This window comes from Protopterus annectens, chromosome 5.part0, assembly GCF_019279795.1.
Source record: "Protopterus annectens isolate FY-2018-M chromosome 5.part0, PAN1.0, whole genome shotgun sequence".
NCBI lineage: Eukaryota > Metazoa > Chordata > Ceratodontiformes > Protopteridae > Protopterus > Protopterus annectens.
The window spans coordinates 783,872,238-783,893,622 of NC_056735.1; positions in this window are offsets into that span (position 1 = coordinate 783,872,238).

Genomic DNA, 21,385 nt, shown 5'->3' on the forward strand with positions numbered 1-21,385 from the left:
CAATTTGCAAGACCGTAGAATCTATAAACTCTGTGTGTGACTGGATGTTCAAACATATTTGTTGTATTAATAAGGCTGCATGCCTTGCAAGACCCACATCTCTGAGTGCCCATTGCCCTTTTCCCATTAGGCATAAGTCTATTGGATTGTGCATTATAATTACATAATAGACTTTTTAAGTTTCTCTTATTTTAAAAGGTAAAGCATGGATAATCTCCTACAATTTTCTTGATATTGCTGTCAGCAGTTAAGATGGGCCAATATTTTCTAATGGTATTACAAATTTCAGAACAGTTCATGCCAAATATATGCATACATCTTAAGGAATCATTGTTATTCTTATTCGTTCTGGTTGTCAGTCTTGACCTTTTGAAATAAAAAGGCGCCCCTTTTTGCTGACATAAACTCATGGCTTTGTCTGAATTTATATCAATTCTACCTCAGTTGTAGCCCCTTGCTGCAAAGTTCTCTATTAAATTGGCTTGTTCACCCAAATATACATCATCATCCATATACAGCCTAGATACCCGAACTACCTGGTTCTCCACTATATTCTTATAGATGTGCCTTGGCTGCATGCTGGAATAATGTAACATGTGGCTCCTTCAAATGGGCTTCCTATATAAGCCGGTTTCATTTCCTTTCTCCTTTTGTAGTAATATCTTGACATCTAAGAACTCAATGTTATATTCAGATGATTTCACTTCAAATCTCAGGAAACTAGTAGTGTTGGTTAGGTACTCAGAAAACTCATGTAACAAATCCTCTCCTCCATCCCATATGAGAAGGATGTCATCCACAAACCTTTTATAGAAGACAATATGCTCCATCAAATGTTTACTGGTGTCCATTTTCCATTTTCTTATTCATTCTGCCAGCACTAAATTGGTATAGCTGTTAGCACAGGGGGTGCCATGGTTACACCCCATTTCTGCCAATAGTAGTCTTCACCATAGACGAAAACACTGTTTTCTAATATAAATTCCAATAAACTGCAAACCAAATTTACATCTATTTCTGGACTGAAATGATTCGCAAAATCTCTTACTGCCTCTATCCCATGTTCATTGGGCATATAGGTAAATAAATTATTTAAATCCATAGTCACCAATCTAATACTAGCATATGAACCAAGTTGCCCCATTCTTTCATAGAGCCTTTCCAATAGTTGTGGTGTGTCCTTCAGCACTGTTCGTGCATGAGGTAGTAACTTTTTAAGCTCAGCTTCAACATAGATAGGGAGCGGTTCTGTGATCCACCCCCTGCCTGACACAATGGGACATAGAGGTGGGTCATTATGATTTTTATGAATCTTTGGCAAACCCTTGATGACAGGTATAGTAGGATGTTCCACATCAAAAAATTCATATACATTTTTATCTATCGCTCTGCACATCAATTTATCATAGAGAGCATCTTTCACTGTATAAATTAATCTTTCCAATTGGTTCTTACTTATTTTGCAGTATGTATTCACATCTTTCAATAGATTCTGCATCTTCCAGGCATAGTGTGTTGAGTTCATCACCACTATTGCCTCTCCTTTGTCTGCTGGTTTTATAACTACCTCCTTATTTTGCTGTAATTCCTTCAGTGCTGGATATTCCTTGGGTGATAAGTTATAATAGTGTTTTCCTTTGCCTTCTTGTCTTTGATTGGCTACTTCATTTTCACAAAGTCTCATAAAAATATCTACAGTTGGATGACATAAGGGCATAAATGTACTGGGTTTCTTACTTATAAGCGTCTTCTGTGGAGATGTGGCCTTTATCAAATCAGTATTGTCATTACCAAAAATATATTTCAGTGATATCTCTTCCGAAATACCTTAAATCAGTTATAAATTCACTTAAGTCTGATTGTATTGATGCTATAAAACTCAGTCCTTTCTGCAATATATTTAGTTGATCCTCTGTCAGTGGTAGATCCGATAGATTTACCACTAGGGAAACTGTATCACAAAATGATTCAAAGTTCTCTATGTCACCTTCCTTTTCTCCCTCTCTCTCCTTTCCAATCTCGGCATCCTTATGCTCTTTTGCTGGATTAAAAAAGGAAGTTGCTGGAAAATAGGTGCATGAATAGACCATTTTTTGGTATAGTCCCTGTTACTGTTCCATTCGAACTTTCAGTGTACCCTGGTGAATCGCAAACTCCTCCCATTTCCTTACTTATATTATCATTGTTCTGTGGTAATAAGATGACTTCTATTTCTTTCATCTCAGCCACTACCATACTTTCATTATTTCTGTTATTTGTCATATTATGTATATTTATATCTCATTGTTGCTCATTGTTACTTGAGCTGTTATGTATTACCGCCTGCACATTTACTCAATGTGTGGGTTTTTTTGCTTAACTCATTTTGACATTACTGTCAGGCTGTGAACTTCTAGCTTGTACTTTCTTTTCCTTGGGCCATTCAAATACAAGTCCAGTTGTAAAATCATTAAAGCCCCTCTTTAATTTATTACTTTTAAAGCTCTCAGCCTACTGTCATATGCTTCTAATTTATCCTGTAGATTTTCAAGTTTCATTATACTACTGTCTGAGAGTTCCATATGCTCTAATTTTTTCTGTTTATTTTCAATGAACGCAGAGGCTTCTTCTTCTTGAGGCTGAAAAAATTCTATCAGCAGCTTCATGTAGTGAAAACTGGTCTCTATATTGGTTTCTTGCTACTTAGCAAGTAGCTCTGGATATGTATTGCCATAACTCGGCATACATCTGACTCTCAGCCCTCTTGGTAGTACATTATTATGCAGGCAAGCTTCCATGTGGAAGCATTGCCACTGCAATCTTATGAGCTTATAAGCTGAATTTTCCACCTCATTAGAGATATGTTCAAACTCAGCATTTGTTTCTTCACTTAAAGCTATGTTTATCTCATCATCTAGATTTAGATCAAGTAAAGGATTTACGATACCTGCATGAAAAGAGGTATTCTTTCTCCGTGTTGCCTCAGTGTTTGTTATGTTCACTGCTTCCACAATTTCCATTGTTATTTAAACTGCTAAGTGAGGTGCTTCAAACAAAAGCCACACAATCCAAAAATAAGAGAAAATCATGTCTAAAGGAAGCCTTACTTAAGCAGAACAATCACAAATGAAAGAGACTTCCACCAAAGTGAGTAAATAATTAAAACTCTTCTGTATTAAAATGTTAAAACCAGAAATGCATAAAAACTGGTCTCAGGCCAAAATGAAAATGGATAAGTGCTTTCAGTATGATACCTTCTTCAGATCTTTTTTTAGTTTCCTGAGTTTAATTGCCCTGAGGGAGGGCTAGAAGGGGAGAGGGTACAGCAGTTGGTAGTACTTAGAGCCTACCGTCTGGCACTTCTAGTCATAGCCCATGATATTCCCTTTGCAGGTCATATGGGCATAAAATGTACAAAGAGACGCATTATGAAGAACTTCTATTGGCCTAGAATTTTCAGAGATGTAACAGGGTACTGCAGGACCTGTGAACAGTGCCAAAAGGTAGGCAAGGCAGGAGACAAGGTGAGAGCTCCGTTGATGCATTTGCCTGTGAGAGAGGAGCCATTTCAGAGAGTAGCTATGGATATTTTGGGCCACTGACTACCCCAAGTTCCACAAGGAAAAAGTATATCCTAGTGGTAGTAGATTATGCTACAAGATACCCTGAGGCAGTGGCTTTGTCCTCCATTGAGTCAGAAAAGGTGGCAAATGCTTTGTTAGAGATTTTGAGCAGGGTAGATTTCCCAAAAGAAATACTGATTGACAGAGGTGCCAATTTCATGTCAGACCTTGCCTGTGGAAGTACTGTGGAGTGAAGAACCTGAAGACTACCCCTATCATCCCTAGACTAATGGTCTGGTTGAGAGGTTAAACTCTACAATCAAGTCCATGCTACGGGCATTTGCAGACCAGTTTAAGAGGGAGTGGGACAAATAATTGCTCCATCTGTTGTTTGCAGAGAGGTTCCCCAGGATTCCACAGGTTTTTCACCCTTTGAGTTGTTGTATGGGCATAGGGTGAGGGGACCTCTAGATTTAATTTGTGATGAGTGGGAAGGTGAGTTTGAATCTCACAAGGAGTCTGTTGTGCCATATGTCCTAAACCTCAGGACAAGGCTCAGGGAACTCATGGGCTTGGCCCAGGAGAACCTGGCAGAAGAACAGCAACAGAAAAAGGTATGGTATTACAGGAATTCTCAAGCTGGAGAATATGCTGTAGGGCAGGAGGTAATGGTTCTCATTCCTGTCAGACACAACAAGCTGCAAGCAGCTTGGGAGGGACCCTACAAGGGGGTAAGAAAGGTAAGTGATGTTAACTACATGGTAGAACTGCTAGACAGGAGGTATGGGCATAAATTGTACCATGTTAACATGATGAAACCTTACCATGATAGGGAGGCCCTTGTGCTTAGCATTTGCAGTGACTTGCAGGTGGAGTCTGAGGGAGAACTGGTGACTGATCTCCTCAGTGATGCTTGGACTGACACCTCAGTGGAAGAGGTAGAATTGTTCCAGCAGCTATGTCCTACCCAGGTTCAAGAAATCTGAGCAGTGTTACAGGAGTTTGGGTACATGTTCACTGGGAAAGCAGGGTGCACCCACCTGGTGCAGCACCAGGTGGATACAGGACCCCAAAGACCTATTAGGCAGGCCCCTTACAGAGTGCCTGAGAGAGTCGAACAGACCCTTAGGGGGGAGATACAGGATATGTTGGAACTAGGGGTAATTTGAGAGTCCAACAGTCCCTGGTCCTCTCCAGTGATACCAAAGGAGGATGGTATTACCAGGTTCTGTGTGGACTACAGGAAATTAAATAGTCACACAGAGTCAGATGCATCCCCCATGCCTAGAACAGATGAGGACCTAGAGCAGCTGGGTGGGTCTAAGTATGTTACAACTATTGATCTTACAAAGGGTTACTGGCAGGTGCCCTTGACTCCCAGTGCTAAAGAGAAGTCATCCTTTGTGACTCCTTTTGGCTTGTATGAGTTCACAAAGATGCCCTTTGGGATGAAAAATGCCCCAGTGACTTTCCAGAGGCCGGTAGATCATATCCTAGCAGGAGGGTTTGCCCTTGCTTACCTAGATGATATTGCCATCTACAGCCATTCCTGGCAAGAGCACCTTCATCATGTCAGGGAGGTGCTGGGCTGGCTATAGAGGACAGGGTTGACCATTAAGCCCAGCAAATGCCAGGTTGGTATAGCAGAGGTCTCCTACCTGGGACATAGAGTGGGGAGTGGTAAAATCAGGCCAAAACCTGCCAAAGTGGAAGCTATTCAGGCATGGCCTGCACCTGTTACCAAAAAGCAGGTGAGGGCATTCTTATGGCATTCTTAGGGACAGCAGTGTACTACAGAAAGGTCGTCCCCAGTTATAGTAATATAGCTGCTCCCCTCACAAACCTGACAAGTAAGAACAGGCCAGATAAGGTAGTGTTGTCCCCAGCATGTGAGCAGGCATTCCAGAAGCTTAAAGAAGCTTTGGGAGGACCCCCTGTGTTAGCCAGTCCAGATTACAGCAAATAATTTGTTGTGCAGGTGGATGCTTTGAACCATGGCGTGGGGGCTGTACTTAGTCAGATTTTTCAGAGGGAGTGATTTATCTCAGTTTTAGGCTCCAACCCAGGGAGGAATGCTATGCAGCTATAGAAAAGGAATGTCTAGCCATAGTGTGGGCACTGCAGACATTTCAGCCTTATCTGTATGGAAGAAAATTCACTGTAGTTACAGACCACAGTCCCCTAACATGGTTACACAGAGCCACCCAGCAAAATGCCAAGTTGCTAAGATGTAGCATAGGGTTGCAAGCATATGATATGTCAGTGCAGCACTGCAGTGGTATTAGCCGTACCAATGCAGATGGGCTCTCAAGACATGGAATGGGGTAAGGCATATTCAGACAGACCTAACACTCTCAAGCAATGTTTCTCAAGGGTCACTTGAAAAACTAGCTTGAATACCCCGGGGGGGGGGGGTATGTGAAGATATGTGAAGGCTGCTAGCCTAGCCAGACAGAATCTTGCAGCTAATTCTGTCACTTATAAATATTAGTATAAGCCACAGGCTTGTTCTCTTAAATGGAAGAGAATGTTGTTAATTGTGGAACTGCAAAAATGTAACAACAGTGCACTCTGCTGTAGGAAAGCTGATAAGTCAAGCATTGTATAATTGTTTGATCACAAAACCTGGAACCGAGATGTTTGGATGAAGGAATTCTTGCTTTTGTTTTGAGACTAGAGTTAATTGCTCAAATTTGCATGTATAATGTCTTTTATTGCTGTAACTTCCTAACCAGGTGCAAGATCAACAGGGTTGTTACACTCTGAGCTTCTGTTAGCCCGAGAAACAGAAAATAATAATGTAACCTGAAATGAGTCAGTGGTACTGTGTTATCAATTTAAGGACAGAGAGACTCATAGCATGTTGCATTTGTCTTGAGAACATCCAACATCACCAGCACTCTGACTATGCTCTATATGTAAGTTTATTTTAGAACTGTGTTTTCTCTTAGATATAGCTAAGAAATATGAAGATTAGATTCGTTTTTCTGCATTGATGTTAGAACCTTTCTACTGTATTATTTTAAGTATTTGTCTGTGATCTCTGAACTCTTGACTAGTACTGTGTAGTAAGAAGTATTTTCTTGTGTTTTATTATTTATTATTAAATATTTTTAAACCTTTCAACTGTGGCTGTTTTGTGTAGAGATAATTTAAGCTCTAAAGTACATTGCATGTATATAGTGATACTGTACTAAGCCACTCCAAATAAGCCTTGCTGTTCAGTTACACTTACCATTTGGATAATAATAATATTACACAGTAATAATTGGATACCCTTTGATAAGGGCTTATTATTAGCTGATATTATGGTCCTGGTGGCAGTGATTAGTACCTTACAGCCTGGACAGAAGGAACACAGCTAGTAAACCTGTGCCAGCCTTCCCCAGGAGAGTCTGTGTGGTTGTATATAAATCATATCTCAAAATGTGTGTGTGTCAGCTACTTGGGCAGGGACACGAAGCACTGGTTAGACATAGGGAGAGTGCTAGGAGGATTTGGCTTGGGACCCTGGCTAAGGACCCCACTCTATAGCTGTGACAGTGGGGAGTCTTATTGGGGATCTGGAGAAATGGAGAAACCAGCCCAAGGCTGACTGTGATCTCTGTGTGCTCTTAAGGGAAATTGTACTTTACTCTGTGTGTATTTGTTATCCTCCTCTATGGGGGTGCTCCTCACTGGTGTTAGTGGTGAGGATTGATGCTCCTTGATTGCTGGGCCAGTGCACTGATGTCACAGTTTAGGTCCTTCATTTTGACACTGTTTGTTTGGGACATGCCCTTTTGGAGGATCATGGTATCCTCTAGGGAATTTATGATAGCAGCAAGCCTGCAGTCATCTGCAGACGTGGTCAGCCACAATCCCGTCATATTAGCTTTGACCTCAGAGAAGTGAATGCTAAAGAGAAGTGGCCCAAGAACTGAGCCCTGTGGCACTTCACTAGTGACAGATCTTTTGGAGGAGATAGAGCTGCCCGTCCTTACTTCCTGTGTTCTATTGTGATCCAGTTAAACAGGGGTTTAAATTAAATTTTGTTGGCAGACTTTATAATTGATGCCTGAGTTTATCTATGATGTCTGTGTGTGGGGTGGTGTCAAATACCTTTGCTAGGTCCAGATGGTCAGTGTCCATTGATTCGCCCTTGACTATTACCTCAGTGACTTTTTCAAAGAAGTCAAACAAGTCAAATAGGCAAGACCTGCCCTTAACAAATCCAAACTGGGGTGGATCAAGAGTCTGTAGGTCACCTATATCCCTATTTGTTAGTTCCATAGTAAGCCCTTCCATAGTCATGCAGATGAAGCTGGTCAGTGTAATAAGTCTGTAATTACCCAGGTCTGTTGTAGCTCCAATGTTCTACAAGGGAATAACTGTTTCTGTTCTCCATTCATCTGGCACAAAACCTGTTTTAAAGCTAATGTTGAATAGCCTCTGTAAGGGGTCTGACAAGTTTTAAGCTAGCCAGTAGGCAGCCTGGTATGTTATCTGGCTCTACAAACAAAGTATTATTGGTCTTAGATAGTGCCTTGACAACTTTTTCTTGGGAGATTGGGGGGGGGGGATGTGGGTATTTGATCTAAGAATATTGGAGGAAGGAGAGTGAAATTGGAACTGAATTTGTCCACTAGTAGATTAGCCTTGTCCTCTGGGTATATGTTATTTCTGCACAATCCTGGGCATTGTTTTCAAGATTGCTAACAATTAAAGAAAATGTTGTCATTATCTTTTGCCTCATATTTCACTTTGGTTGAGTTGGTGAGGATTCACAGCTCCTTAAATAGTTTAGCAATAGTGATTTTGGCTTTTTGACAGTTAGATATATGTTCGCATGCACTTAGTTTTTATTTCCTTTTATTATAGAGCCTGTGTATATTAGGGTTTCACCACAGGGGTTTAGTTTTGAATTTTGTATTGCATTTATTTCTGAGGGGGGACAAATACATCTATTCAACTATTTATGTTTTCGTAGACTTTGGCAATAAAAAATTCCACATAAGCAATGGGATCATTGAGGTGGAAGGGGCTTATGAATTTAATAAAGTCATCACCCAGTTTTAAAGGATTTATCTTTGTATAGTCTCTGAATACTGAGGTATTGGAGGATGCTTCAGACTTCAGTTTTAAGGTAATGAGATCAACTTGCGGTCTGTTTGACCAAAGAGGAGGTTATATTTGGTGAGAAGCAGAGCTGACCCATACTGGTAAGGACCAAGTCCAGGACTTTATCTCCCCAGGCTGAATGTGGTCTAACTGGTCCAGTGAGTTTTTATTTATGAAGCTTAGAAATCTCTAGCTATACAAGTATGAGGATATATAAGTTTCCAAGTTAATGGTGGGATAGTTGAAGTCTCCTACGAAAATGGTGTTCTCCTTAATTTAAAGGGACTCCATACTACTTAGGTAGGACATATGAATCATAGGGGACATAGAGGGGGTCCTGTAGTTAGCTATTATGTGATAAAGGGTTTGGATTATATTAAGTTGGACATGGAAGAGTTCCAAGTTGTTACCTGGTCTAAAGAGTCTGGAGGTATTTTTTTTAAGAATATTGAGAGGTAGCCACCTTTAGTCTCTACTTCTAATGTGGTGGTCCTTTATAAGTGATAGGCACTAAAACCCTCCACTGATGCATTGTTATTACTGGTCTTTAACAATGTCTCTATGACTATACATAAACTTACATTTTCCAAGGTAAGTAGTGCTTGTAGTGTGCAAGTGTTTTTGTTAAGGCTCCTTGTATTGAGCAGCAGTACCTTACTGTTGTCCTGATTCTGTTTAAATATTATGGAAGCCTTAGAAGACTGACTTTGCCTAAAGTTGAAGTTGTTATTTTATTGTCCAGTAACTCACAATTGCTCCAGTATGGGCTACACTATATTAACGATTGATGCAAGTACAATATACTCAAATTAAATGCAAAAAAAAAAGTAACATTTTGGTAAGCAAAACATTTTCACATACCATCTAGGTAACACACATCTTCAAAGAGATGCTGTTGTAAAGGATCTATGCACTCGTGCTGATAATTTCTAATCATTTGACCATCATGTCTATGCTGCAGCTCTGAAAGCCTTTCATCTGCCTTATCTCACAACCACATTCAACTCCACTAGAGACAAAGAAGTCTTAATTCCCTTTTATTCATATCTCATCTTATCCATTATTAAATATAATTCAGTTCTTTGCATGCATTTACCTAAACATGTTAGTCACCTTAATATTTATTTATTTATTTATTTATTTATTTATTTATTTGCAGTTTGTTTGCCAGGATAGCCCAATTGGGTCACAAGGAGCCCCTTTTCAATGGAGTCCTGGGGAGAAAAGCTCCAGAAAAATACAAATACATAGTACACATTGGACATTTACATGACATATTATCTCATAGGAATACAAAGTAAATATAATAAGAAAACATTAACAATGATAGAATGCATCAGTATAGTTTGTAAAACAGCAATAAAAAAACACTTTTTTTTGCACAAAAAAGCAGCATAGGTAACTGTTAAGTAGTTGGTCAAATAGTTCAATAAAGCTGTGGAATTATAGGAGGCAGTGATGGTATATTTAGTTCTAGGAGAGTAGGAAGTGGTATTAGAAGGATTAGGTAGTATGGGAACAGGAGCAATAGACATCAAATCATGTAACTAAAAAGAAAAGGGGCCTCAAACATCTTTTAGCAGGCCAGACTGGCAGCTCTCCATATTTTTGAAGCTGATGAGTTGGCAGATGAAGTAAGCTCACTTTCACATTAAAGATGTGGTTACAAACATTCTGTTCATTAACCAATAGTCACCATCCTGTAAATCTACTAATCTGGGTTACCAAAATCAATGCCGTTATATCTTTTTTTAAGCTTCAGAGACTGATCGGATGAAAAACAAATTGCTTTTCATAAAATATCATATGTGTTTGCAGTCATATAAATAGTTAATATATTTCTCATTTGTGATGGAAAGTCATGCTCATTTTTAAAATATTTGTTCCAACTGACATTTTATTGGCATTTTTTAGATTTTTTTTTTTTCTGTTGAATCAACTGATGGCCTATTCTCAATTATGTGGACTATTTCATTGTGTTTTGAAGAAACTTGTGTTTTTATACATTGAATTACATAGTTGGCTTCTTTGGTAGTTACATCTGGTTGATGGTGCAGGGAGTATTTAATTATTTCTTATTTAGCTAATAACCAGATTAGCAGCTCTAGCCTTGAAGAAACCAATCTGGTCACCAGTACCTTTCATAACTGATGTTATTTTTATATGGAAATAACATCAATCTGTTGCAAATTTTGTCCATTTAATTTTTGGCTGAGTACTTTTGTATACCAGAAGGAAAAATTCAGATGATATGTGAGGTAACTGCTCCTTCTAGGTATGTTGCTGTAACAGAATCCATACAAGAATATGTGTACAAGGCTTAATTAGTTTACTTGCACTGCTTTAAGTTATTTTATAAGAGTATTTAATCATACTTTTTGGGAAGAAATTGTTTTACATGGATTATATTTTACAGATCAAAATGTCACACATCTATCTCTGATGTGGCATGACCTTATAGCTAGAATTCATGAGTGGAGAGTATAGGGGACTGTGCCCTGTTCATGCGATTACATTTATTTTGTTGTTTTCTCAGGGTTTAACAGAATACTTCCCAAAAAACAGAATATTACTTGTTTAATTGCTTTAGATTCAGTCATCTAGGCATTCATCCCTTAATACTCAGTTATGTGACAATAAGTAGAGCTAGTAACAACATATGCCATCTTACTTCATATCTGCCTGTGGTTTGTTCATTGCTCAAGAAAGTACTTCCATTTGGCATACATCATGTGTTTCAAGGTAGAATAAGTACTTTTTTGAGTCACTTTTAGCAATCCTTGAGGCACAAAGTTCCAGGAAGGAAAGCCTTTGGTTAAGAAGAGCTTGTCTCTGTCAAAATGTGAACTTGTCAGATAACTTGAAAATGAGCGTATTATTATCTTAATATTATCCTAACCAACAGTGCATGAACATATTGATTGATTTATGTGATTGTTGTGACACAGGAACTTATTATATATAAATAAGTGCTTGAAGTGATGGCAGTATTTTTATGTTGTGTTAAATTTACATTTTGTATGTGGTGCTTTGATATCTCCTCAGTGGGAAGTTTTTGTTGTTAGTGTGTTTTGTTCCTTCAGTGTTGGATGATAGTATTTCATTGGTGCGGTCACTTATTTTATATCATGAATCAGTTTAAAGTGACAATTGTACAGGTTCTGTTAATGTTTTTTAGATTTATTTGACACAGTGTCATATCAGCATTTACTCTCTGAATTTTCTTCCATCAGACTTCCTCTATACTCCATTTCATGGTTCCTTAGCTATCTGTCTGAAGGAAACCAAGCAGTCAAATGGCACTAGGATTAATCCCTTTTTCAACCTATCACCATAGGAGTCCCACAATGCTCAATCCTCGGACTGCTCCTCTTTAACCTCTTTATAAATAAACTCCACACTGACATACAATGAACAAGTATCATCCAATACACCGATGATTCAGAATTAGTATGTGCATCGCAAACTCTCTCCAAACTCCAGGAATTTGACCAAACTTATTTTACCTCTATAGAAATCTGCCTAAAAAATCATGACTGCTCCTTAACCTTAACAAAACAAGATTAATAATCTTTACCTCAAAGCAATATAACAACCAAAAGCAATATTTCCTAATTATATTAGCAAACAGCACTAAAACAGAAATAGTTATAAACAGTAAACTACTAGGAGTTGTCATTGACAAAAATCTCAAATTTTACTACCATATCTTGTAAACCATAAGACCATTCAGAAACTGGGCTCCCCTGTATGGAGCCAAACCATACTTTATAGACACAACATGGCAAACAATAGCCTCAGCCTATCTATTCCCAGTCCTTCTTTATGCATTACCTATCCTAACTAACCTAAATACCATTCTTAAATCCAGACTAGCCTCTTGCTATAAAAAAATTGCTAAATTTGCAATTAACATAACACATAGCATCTACCGTTGTCAAGCCTTGAGACAACTTAACTGACTCAAACAAACCAACGTCCTAAACATTCACAATTAGTATCTGCATGTAAACTTATTTACTACCCAGATAAATCCCCCACTCTAAAAAAATACCTTACTGCCTTAGTGCCCCTCAGAGGACGTATACTCAAGTTCTTATTAAAACAGCTTACTCTAAGTCTCCAGCCATAGACTCAGTTTACTTCTGCTATATCTCAAAAATATGGAACACCATCGGAGAACACATCAAACTCATTGACAAGCCACCCACATTAAAAGCCTCTTCTCAAACGGCATTTGAATAAAATCTGGTCATACTTATGCTTAGCACCAGCTTGACTCTCCAATATCCTAGTATTTCCTAAATCTTTTTCCCCAACTTAAATTGCTCCCTTTCTGATCAAGCACACCATTCTCTCTCTCTCTCTCTCTCTCTCTCTCTCTCTCTCTCTGTCCCTTTCCTCACTTCACCTAAATCTTTTATAACTTCTTATCCCCTCTACCACACTATAAATTCTAGCTATACTCTCAAAATATCTGCACCTCTTTACAATGCTTACCTAGATACACCCTATACTGTAAAAGTTAATACTTAAAATAATTCTGCAGCATGACTAGCAAATACACAGATGCTACTGATGACACAATGCTTAACCACTTGTAAACTTCTACATATAATAATGTAATATACAAGGCTGACAACTAAATAAGTCATTGTAAATTGTACATGTATATATATATATATATATATATATATATATATATATATATATATATATATATATATATACAGGCTATCGCTGAAAATGGGTTTTGCCCTGTCAGCTTATCCAGGTCAACAGAGACAAATAAATAGATAAATAAACAAATAAATAAATAATATAAGTTTATAAATGAGTAAATAAAAGTCTTATTGGTAACTATTAGCAGGGTTCTAATAGTGTTTTTTCTATATTTTATTGGTTTATTTTAAAGTTTTGAAATGCCAAAGCATGAAATATTGATTGTTAATTTAGGTACTACATTTATACATTCTCACATGTCTTAATCAGATACTCGAGAACATGATATGAATAAGTTCAGGCCAGACCACTATCCTGGTATGTAATAAGGCTCTTATAGCACTCTCATTCTGCACAGGAGTGAGTGGCTACTTAATTGTTATAAAAGAAATAAGTACACATTTGTTATTGAGGATGCATATACCACAACAATTTGCTATTCAGCATTCTTCCAAAAGGATTAGAGCAATCTCCCTCTATAAGCAATCTACACTTATTGCAATGTCCACCTAAGACTATTTATTTGAAATACTTTCTTTTTGTGACACAGATAGGTGAGTGCTGGTTCATTTATTTTAAATGCTTCCTGTTGTAACACAAATAGGGAAATGCCGGTTCATTTATTTGAAATACTTTCCTTTTTTGACACAAATAGGTGAGTGCCAGATTTCATAAAATTGCTTGATCTTCTAATGAATTATATTTTAGTAAAATGACTTGCAGTCTATACTGTGTTAAGTTTCTTTTTAAATCATTCATGTTCCTGGGCACAATATTACTTGCCTTTTTGGCACAGCAGTACTTGATATTTTTTTAATTAAATGAGTTGTACTATTGTTACTGTTTCCCCCATTTTATATATTTAAACATTTTTCACTTGTTTACATTTTGCTGCTACAAAACTTAGTGTATGAAATAGATGTATGAAATTAGTGCATATTAGGTCTGAAAACACTATACAAACTGACCTAACTGCTAAGGAATATTCATACCAAACAGAAATAGGGTATATTATCTAAGCAGAGAGAGGAAACAATCCATCTGGCAAAACTGGCATGTTAGTTTGAAACACAATGAAGAAAAATAGTACTTTAACTTGAAACAGAGAGGAGAGGTCAGGTTGATACCCATGCTGAGATTGTACAATTACAAACTTTGCAAACTCTTGATAGTGCTGTACTTGACACAGTAGCTGGATGAGCAAGCTGAAAGTTAACTACTAAAAACACAGTTTAAACAGATTGTGAATAAAGTAAAAAACTGCACACAAACTCTCACTAATGGCAGATCAGTGGTTAAGCAAATTATTTGCATAAAGCAGAAACAAGATACTTTGACCCAGCTTATACAAAAAATGAAGTAAGTGTAGATAAGAAAAATAACAGCATGTACTAGTGAGGAGCTCAGTACAATTCTTTATGACATGCAAGAGCTGGAAAAAAACAAAAGGAGTGAAAGCATTGTTAATGTGCTCCAGACTATTGTAAAACAAACAGGTTCAGCACTAGATATAGCAGGAACAAGCATAAGCAAAACTGACAGTATACAGACTGTCTCAGATGTAGGTAATACTAAATATAGTTCAGTCATGAAGTCAAAACTGACAGACCTACTACCAATATCTTATGTAAAATCATCTCAGAATGATACACAGCAATCAAAATGCAAACATAAAACTGGTAAAAAACAATTTAATATCATTAAAAACTATGCTTCTGTTTAATAAAGTGGGAAGTATAGCTGAACATGCAACAACTGTAGAAGCTTTGTGTTGTGCCAGAGGTAGTACTAAGCTAAAGTCTGAAACAGAGAATGAAAATGCAAAGCCTAGTCCAGCAATGCTCAAAATGTATTTGAAAAGGCATCACCCACTCTGACCCAATAGTCATCAGCAATATACTAGGAAGCAAGTTTAATGTAAACTTCGCCCCCAAATATCTATCCAAACATTACATATTCTAGAATCTTTTGCAGTTTCTATTATCTCTAAGGAATTTGTTGTGAAGGTGCTATCAAACAATCAAAGAAAAAATTCAAAGAAAAAATCACCAGAGCGTACTGAATATCCAGTAGGTAAAACCAAAACTGCAACAAAATAACACCACTGGACAACCACAGCTGAATCTTCATACACATACAATATTTATTAAATAAAAGGACAAGCGCTTTCGCAATAGCTTCTTCTGATCCTATACAAAATGAATAAAACAATCACATTTTTAAAAATCATTGTAACCAATAAAAACACATAAAAAGACGCCAAAATGACACCACATTCATTCAAAATCATGAATTCCACTACCTATTATGTATCTTAAGTCTCCGCCCACTTAATACAGGCTTAATGCTTACCTGACTGTTGAGCCCTGGATATATACGTGCCTGCATTCTCAGTATCCACTTCAATTCTAGCTGTTCCAGCTGGTTGTTGTAATCACCACTCCTCACATTTTGGTATACTTTCTGCAGAACCCTAAAGGAAAAATGATGGCTGGGAAAATCTAGCTGATGCTTGGCCAAGGCATTTTTAATATCACCCTTCCTCATATCTGAAAGGTGTTTATATACCCTGTCCCTTAATCGTTGTGTAGTTTTGCCCATGTAAAAACAAAGGCATTTCCTTGCTGCCAGCCAATATACCTGGATTTTTAATAAATAGCACCAAACATGCCTTTTCCAAACTTATCTTCAGATTGTTTAAGCTAAGTTTAGCTACAAGATTTGTTCCTTAGTTATGATGCCCTGCAGCAGAGATGCTCTCCACAAGCATGGTCCTATCAGTTATTGACCTATTTGTCTTATGACCCTGATCTGCAAAGCTATGGAGTATATCCTGACATCATCAATTATGATATCAAAAATTGTAAATATGCTAAATGCTCAGCAGTACTGATTCATCAGAGAGAGAATTCCTGCCTAGTAAATCTAGTTAACATCCTTGAAACCGTTACACAAGCTTTTGACAGTGCTCATGCTATTCACATAATATATTTTGACCTAAATAAAATATTTGATACCATGCTGTTCGGTATATATTTTTCTGAGGTACAGGCTAACACAGGAGGACTATGGCTAACCAAGTTTGCAGATGACTGCAAACTGGGCACCATAATCGACTCTCCAGCTGACAGAGGCATCCTCCAAAAGGGTCTCACAGAGACGGATAACTGGTGCCAAAGCCATGGCCTGAAGCTAAACGCCAAGAAGTATATAGTCATCCCCTTTGGGAAAAACAAAGTGCCCATAAATTACCACATAGGCAGTAATCCATTAAGTACGGAGGAAGTAATTAGGGACCTGGGGACCGAAGTTGATAGTAATCTTTCCTTTGACAACCGCATTGCCAAAGTGGTTAGAAAGACCTTCTATATAGCCCACCTTATCATGAAAGGATTCACATCTAGATCAAGGGAGGTCATTGTGCCCCTTTACTCATCACTCATCCAGCCCATAATTGAATATAATGCCCCATTTGGGATGTACCTTACCCGACACCTGCAGCAACTGGAAAGACCCCAAAAGTACCTCACCAAGAGGATCAAGAGACTCAAACAGATGACCTATGCTGCTCAGTTAAAGAAACTCCAGCTCTACTCAGTTGCATACCGCCTACTTAGGGGCGATCTGTGCCTGACATATAAAGCCATGTCCAACCCAGAATTAATGGACATGCTCCACCTCAAAAAATCCAAATCCACTAGGGTTATGCGCTCAAGGGACTTGAACCTCAACACAGAAATTAATAGGACATGCTGGAGAGACAGATTTATAACCCAGAGGCTCCCAACACTCTGGAATAGAATCCCAGTCCACATCAGGCAGAGTCCCTCACTGACTCTCTTCAAGAGGAATCTTGACGAGTGGATGGGAGATCGTAGATTTACCCCGGGGATCACTTCTGTGTCACTACTAGACAGAAAAACAGTAAACTAACCTAAAAAGGGTACAGTAAACTCATTTAAAAGGGTGGCAAAAGCCAAATACACTCTGGCTAGGCTTGTAAATGCCCTAGGGCAGATAGCCTAGTATCACCCTATGAACCTATGAACCTATGCCTCAGATGGGGATTTTAAGTAAGCTAAATGGTTAAATATGGATCCTCATGTGTTAAGCTGGAGAGCATTTACTTATCTAATCTCCAAGTTGAGAACAAGGACATCTGGTGAACTATGTCTGCAGATGACTGCAGGCTGGGTGTTTTTGTGAAAAAACTCCTCTGGCACCTGTACTTTCAGAAAAAAATATCCTCGTTAATACCTGGTGTACTCAAAATGGGTTACATTTAAGTACCAAAAATATATTATTATTTTTTTATTTGGCAAGCAACTCATACCTTTAACATACAGAATAGACAATACTCCACTACTAAATGTAGTCCTGGACTAGGGTACATGGTTTACAATTCCTTCTTGTTTGACCATCATATGGCAACTATAATCAAAAACTCCTTCTGTGTAGCACATCCAATTGCCAAAGGCAATTCAGCACTGATTAGTCCAATTACAGAATACATTGCTACCTTCAGGATATCCATCATCTGACATACTGTATCCTGATGTATCATACTATCAGTATCATAGAAGTTCCTAACTAGTAACAGTTCAGACTTAAAAGCCTCTCAGCTACAAAGGGAGACTAGAAACTCTTTCCCTTTACTCAACATCTTATAAACAGTTATGGGTTGATTTTTGCCTCACCCACCATGGGTCTATATTATAAAGACAAAACATCAAAAGAGCAAACACTCTTACGTCGACCACAAATAATCAAAGCTGGAAAACCTCGAATGGCCGCAACAGCAAATTTTTTCCCAGGGAATAAAATTGCTGGGCCAACAAAAAAAAAATCTAAACACAAAATAAAGTGGGGGGCTTTGCCCCCCATACCTCGCATACTCAAATATACCAACTCTGAGATCGCACTACAGTGGAGGAAATGGCAAAGCCCTGACAATGGCCCAGTGATTTTTTTCCCTGGGAAAAAAAATCGCTGTTGTGGCCATTAGAGGTTTTGCAATTGAAAAGGAGAGAACTAGACAAGCAGAAATAATGGGCCAAAATTAATGTTATCAATGTGATATAAAAGCTTTTGCTGACCAAGAGCTAGAGGATGGGCAGATAATCATAACCGACAATCAATGTATTTTACAGAGTGCACGTGAAAACCAGCATCATAACCAGGATAAGTCTAATAAGAAAGTTTCTAAGTTTTCTGAGATAAAAAGACATGGGACCAAGTTGCCCAAATGAATCTAAAGTACAGTTGAGCATCCCTAAAAATGACCAACCAAGCCATACTTTCTGTAACAGGGAAAATCCCCATGTTTAGACAGTGATCACAGAGATTCCTGCATGGAGAAGTCTGAAATACACTGTAGTCTAAGAAAGACCAGGTAGTATATTATTCAACCAATACCACTGTATAGAAACCTCACTAAGGTTTAGAGTAGAAAGTATTGCTGCAACATCTGTTGGTGGGAAACCCAAAACAAGGAAATTAACAAAGAGAAAATCTGTATAATGAATGCATTAAAAAGAAGATAGCTGATGACACATCCTGTATGCCTGAAACTTCAGTGAGGCAACCAAGTAGAACTGTAAATGGAAATGCAGTAGAAGGATTGAGAATTTAAAACTAAAGTTAAAGCTTATGAGAAGTCATCAATATCCTACCTGAAGGAACGCTATGCTGTTAAGATGGAGAAAGATGTAACTGCAATTATGAAAGAGAAAGAAGCAGAAATGGAGGAAAAAGTCAATAGATATCTGTTCCACACAAGGTGTGTAGTAAGACAACAAAGGAAGAAGATTACCAGTGTAATGTACCTTGAGGAATTCAAGTGAGAAAAAGAAAATAAATTGCATGATTATGTAATGAAATTCATATGAAAATAAAATCTAGGTAGTAAGAGTATTTTTGCTTTCCCAAACAGAAAGGGATAAATGGCACTCATGATACCAAGGTTGACTTTGCAGATGTCCAGAGAAATTTTGACTCATGAGCTCATGATAGACTGAATAGGATACAACCTAGCAGAGGGATAGGGGGTGGCAGTCAAGCTGCCATCTGACAGGAAAATCAGATCACTTCTCCAATATGAAATGGTACCTTTACTTTTGGCATAAAACTGAGGAGCAACTGCACACATAGATGCTGAAGAAGAATTTGTGCCACATGAGGTTTTTAATTTGAGTGATATAAACCATGTTGCCTGTTCTCTAGTTGGACATTTCACTAGAAACTGTCAGAAGTTGGGATTTTCAGTACAAAACATGTACAGCAAAACAGAAAATGTTAATAATGTTTTATCATTTTATGGATGCCATGGTTGTTATTATTCTAAACTCTAGACAAAGTATACAAAGGATCTTTCAGTGTTAAAATAGGCAAAGTGATAATCTGTATGGAAACAAATCCTACTCTTATTCACATCTTCAGTAGAAAGGCCCAAAATCTGGTTGGGTTTGTGTATTAGATTCACTGATGCAGACATTGTGACAGAGCTCATCTGTGGGACAAAAATGATCACTTATATGCCAGAGCTTTAAGATGGGCTTTACAAATATGGTCAGCCTGGAACCCCTGGATATGAGCAAAGGAAAAAATGTGGCAAAGTCCCATCATTTGAGCTGGAAGAAGGAAGGGTGACTTGAGAAAATATTATCTAGTTATGAAATGGTTAATTCTGCCATGTGTGAGTTTGTGTGTGAGTGTATGTCTGTATCTATGTGTGAGTGTGTTTGTGCATGTACATGCATACGTGTGTGCAGCTGTCATACCATATACAAGGTAAACTAGGGAAGGCATTAAAAAAAAGAGAGAGAGAATCTTGCTACGTGACAAGATAGTTCTAATTTCATTGAGGAATTTTCATTTCAGACATTAAAGATTGCACCGCTAGTATATGTTGAATGTACTTGGAAAACTATATGAATGGGGATAGAGCTTTAGTCACCTTTTTAAAATACTGCTATATGCATACTAAATTTGTTCCCTATAAGCACAATATTAAATTGATCATTATGAAATTGACAAAAGTCACTCCTCATTAGATAATGACAGCCTCCATTTAACTACATTTGCCCACATGATGCTTGCTACTTCTCTTTTTTAACATGCAAATGCTGTAATAAAGAGAATTTTTTTTTCAATAGTACAACCTCTGAATTTTGGAGGTTTACTGCACTGTATATAAATGTGAGGATTATGAATGGAAAATGTGATATCCATGTCCAGGAAATTAATCGGGTTAGATTGTGATAGAGATCTGAATGAAAATTGGTACATGCAGAATGAGTGGATTTATTAAACACTCCTTGTGTAATTTCATGTGTTTGGAAAGATTTATCTTGTAAAAGTGGAGGAATTCATATTTTTGTCAAAGCTCCATTAAAATAATTATTTAAAAAGCCTTGGAAGGAAGGTTTAATCATGAGACTGATTGTTTATGTTTATCACTGACCCTAGCTGAGAAAACTATAATCTTAGCTTGTATATACAGACCACCCAATACCAACTCAAGACATTTACATACTGTTACAACAGATAGTGTGTCCCTACTTCATGATTTTAAGCTTCCAAAATATAAGTGTGGTCATGTATGAGTCAGACTGAAATGACGTGGTAGATAAGGCTTCCTGTTTTGCCAGGAATGGTTTAAGCTCTCATACCAGGGCTTCTGCATAGTGGCTAAAGCCTTTGCTGTGCCCGTAGTTTCTTTTTTAGGCAGACTTCCCCTACAGAGCATTCCTACATGACACACTCAAACTCAAATTTGGACAGCATTATGGTGGCACTACTCGGTGCTATGAGTCTAAATAGAAAGATACCAGAATCTGAGGCCCTTCTGCAACTCATGGACATTCATATTTGTGTAGTTAGTGACATACAGTATCAGTGCAATTATGATGTTCTCTCTGTACCAGTGTTTAGCACCTATAATGCCTATATAACATTGGATAACTGTGGGAGAGTATCTGTGCTTGTTAAAACACCATTAGCTCATTTAAAATCACCTACAA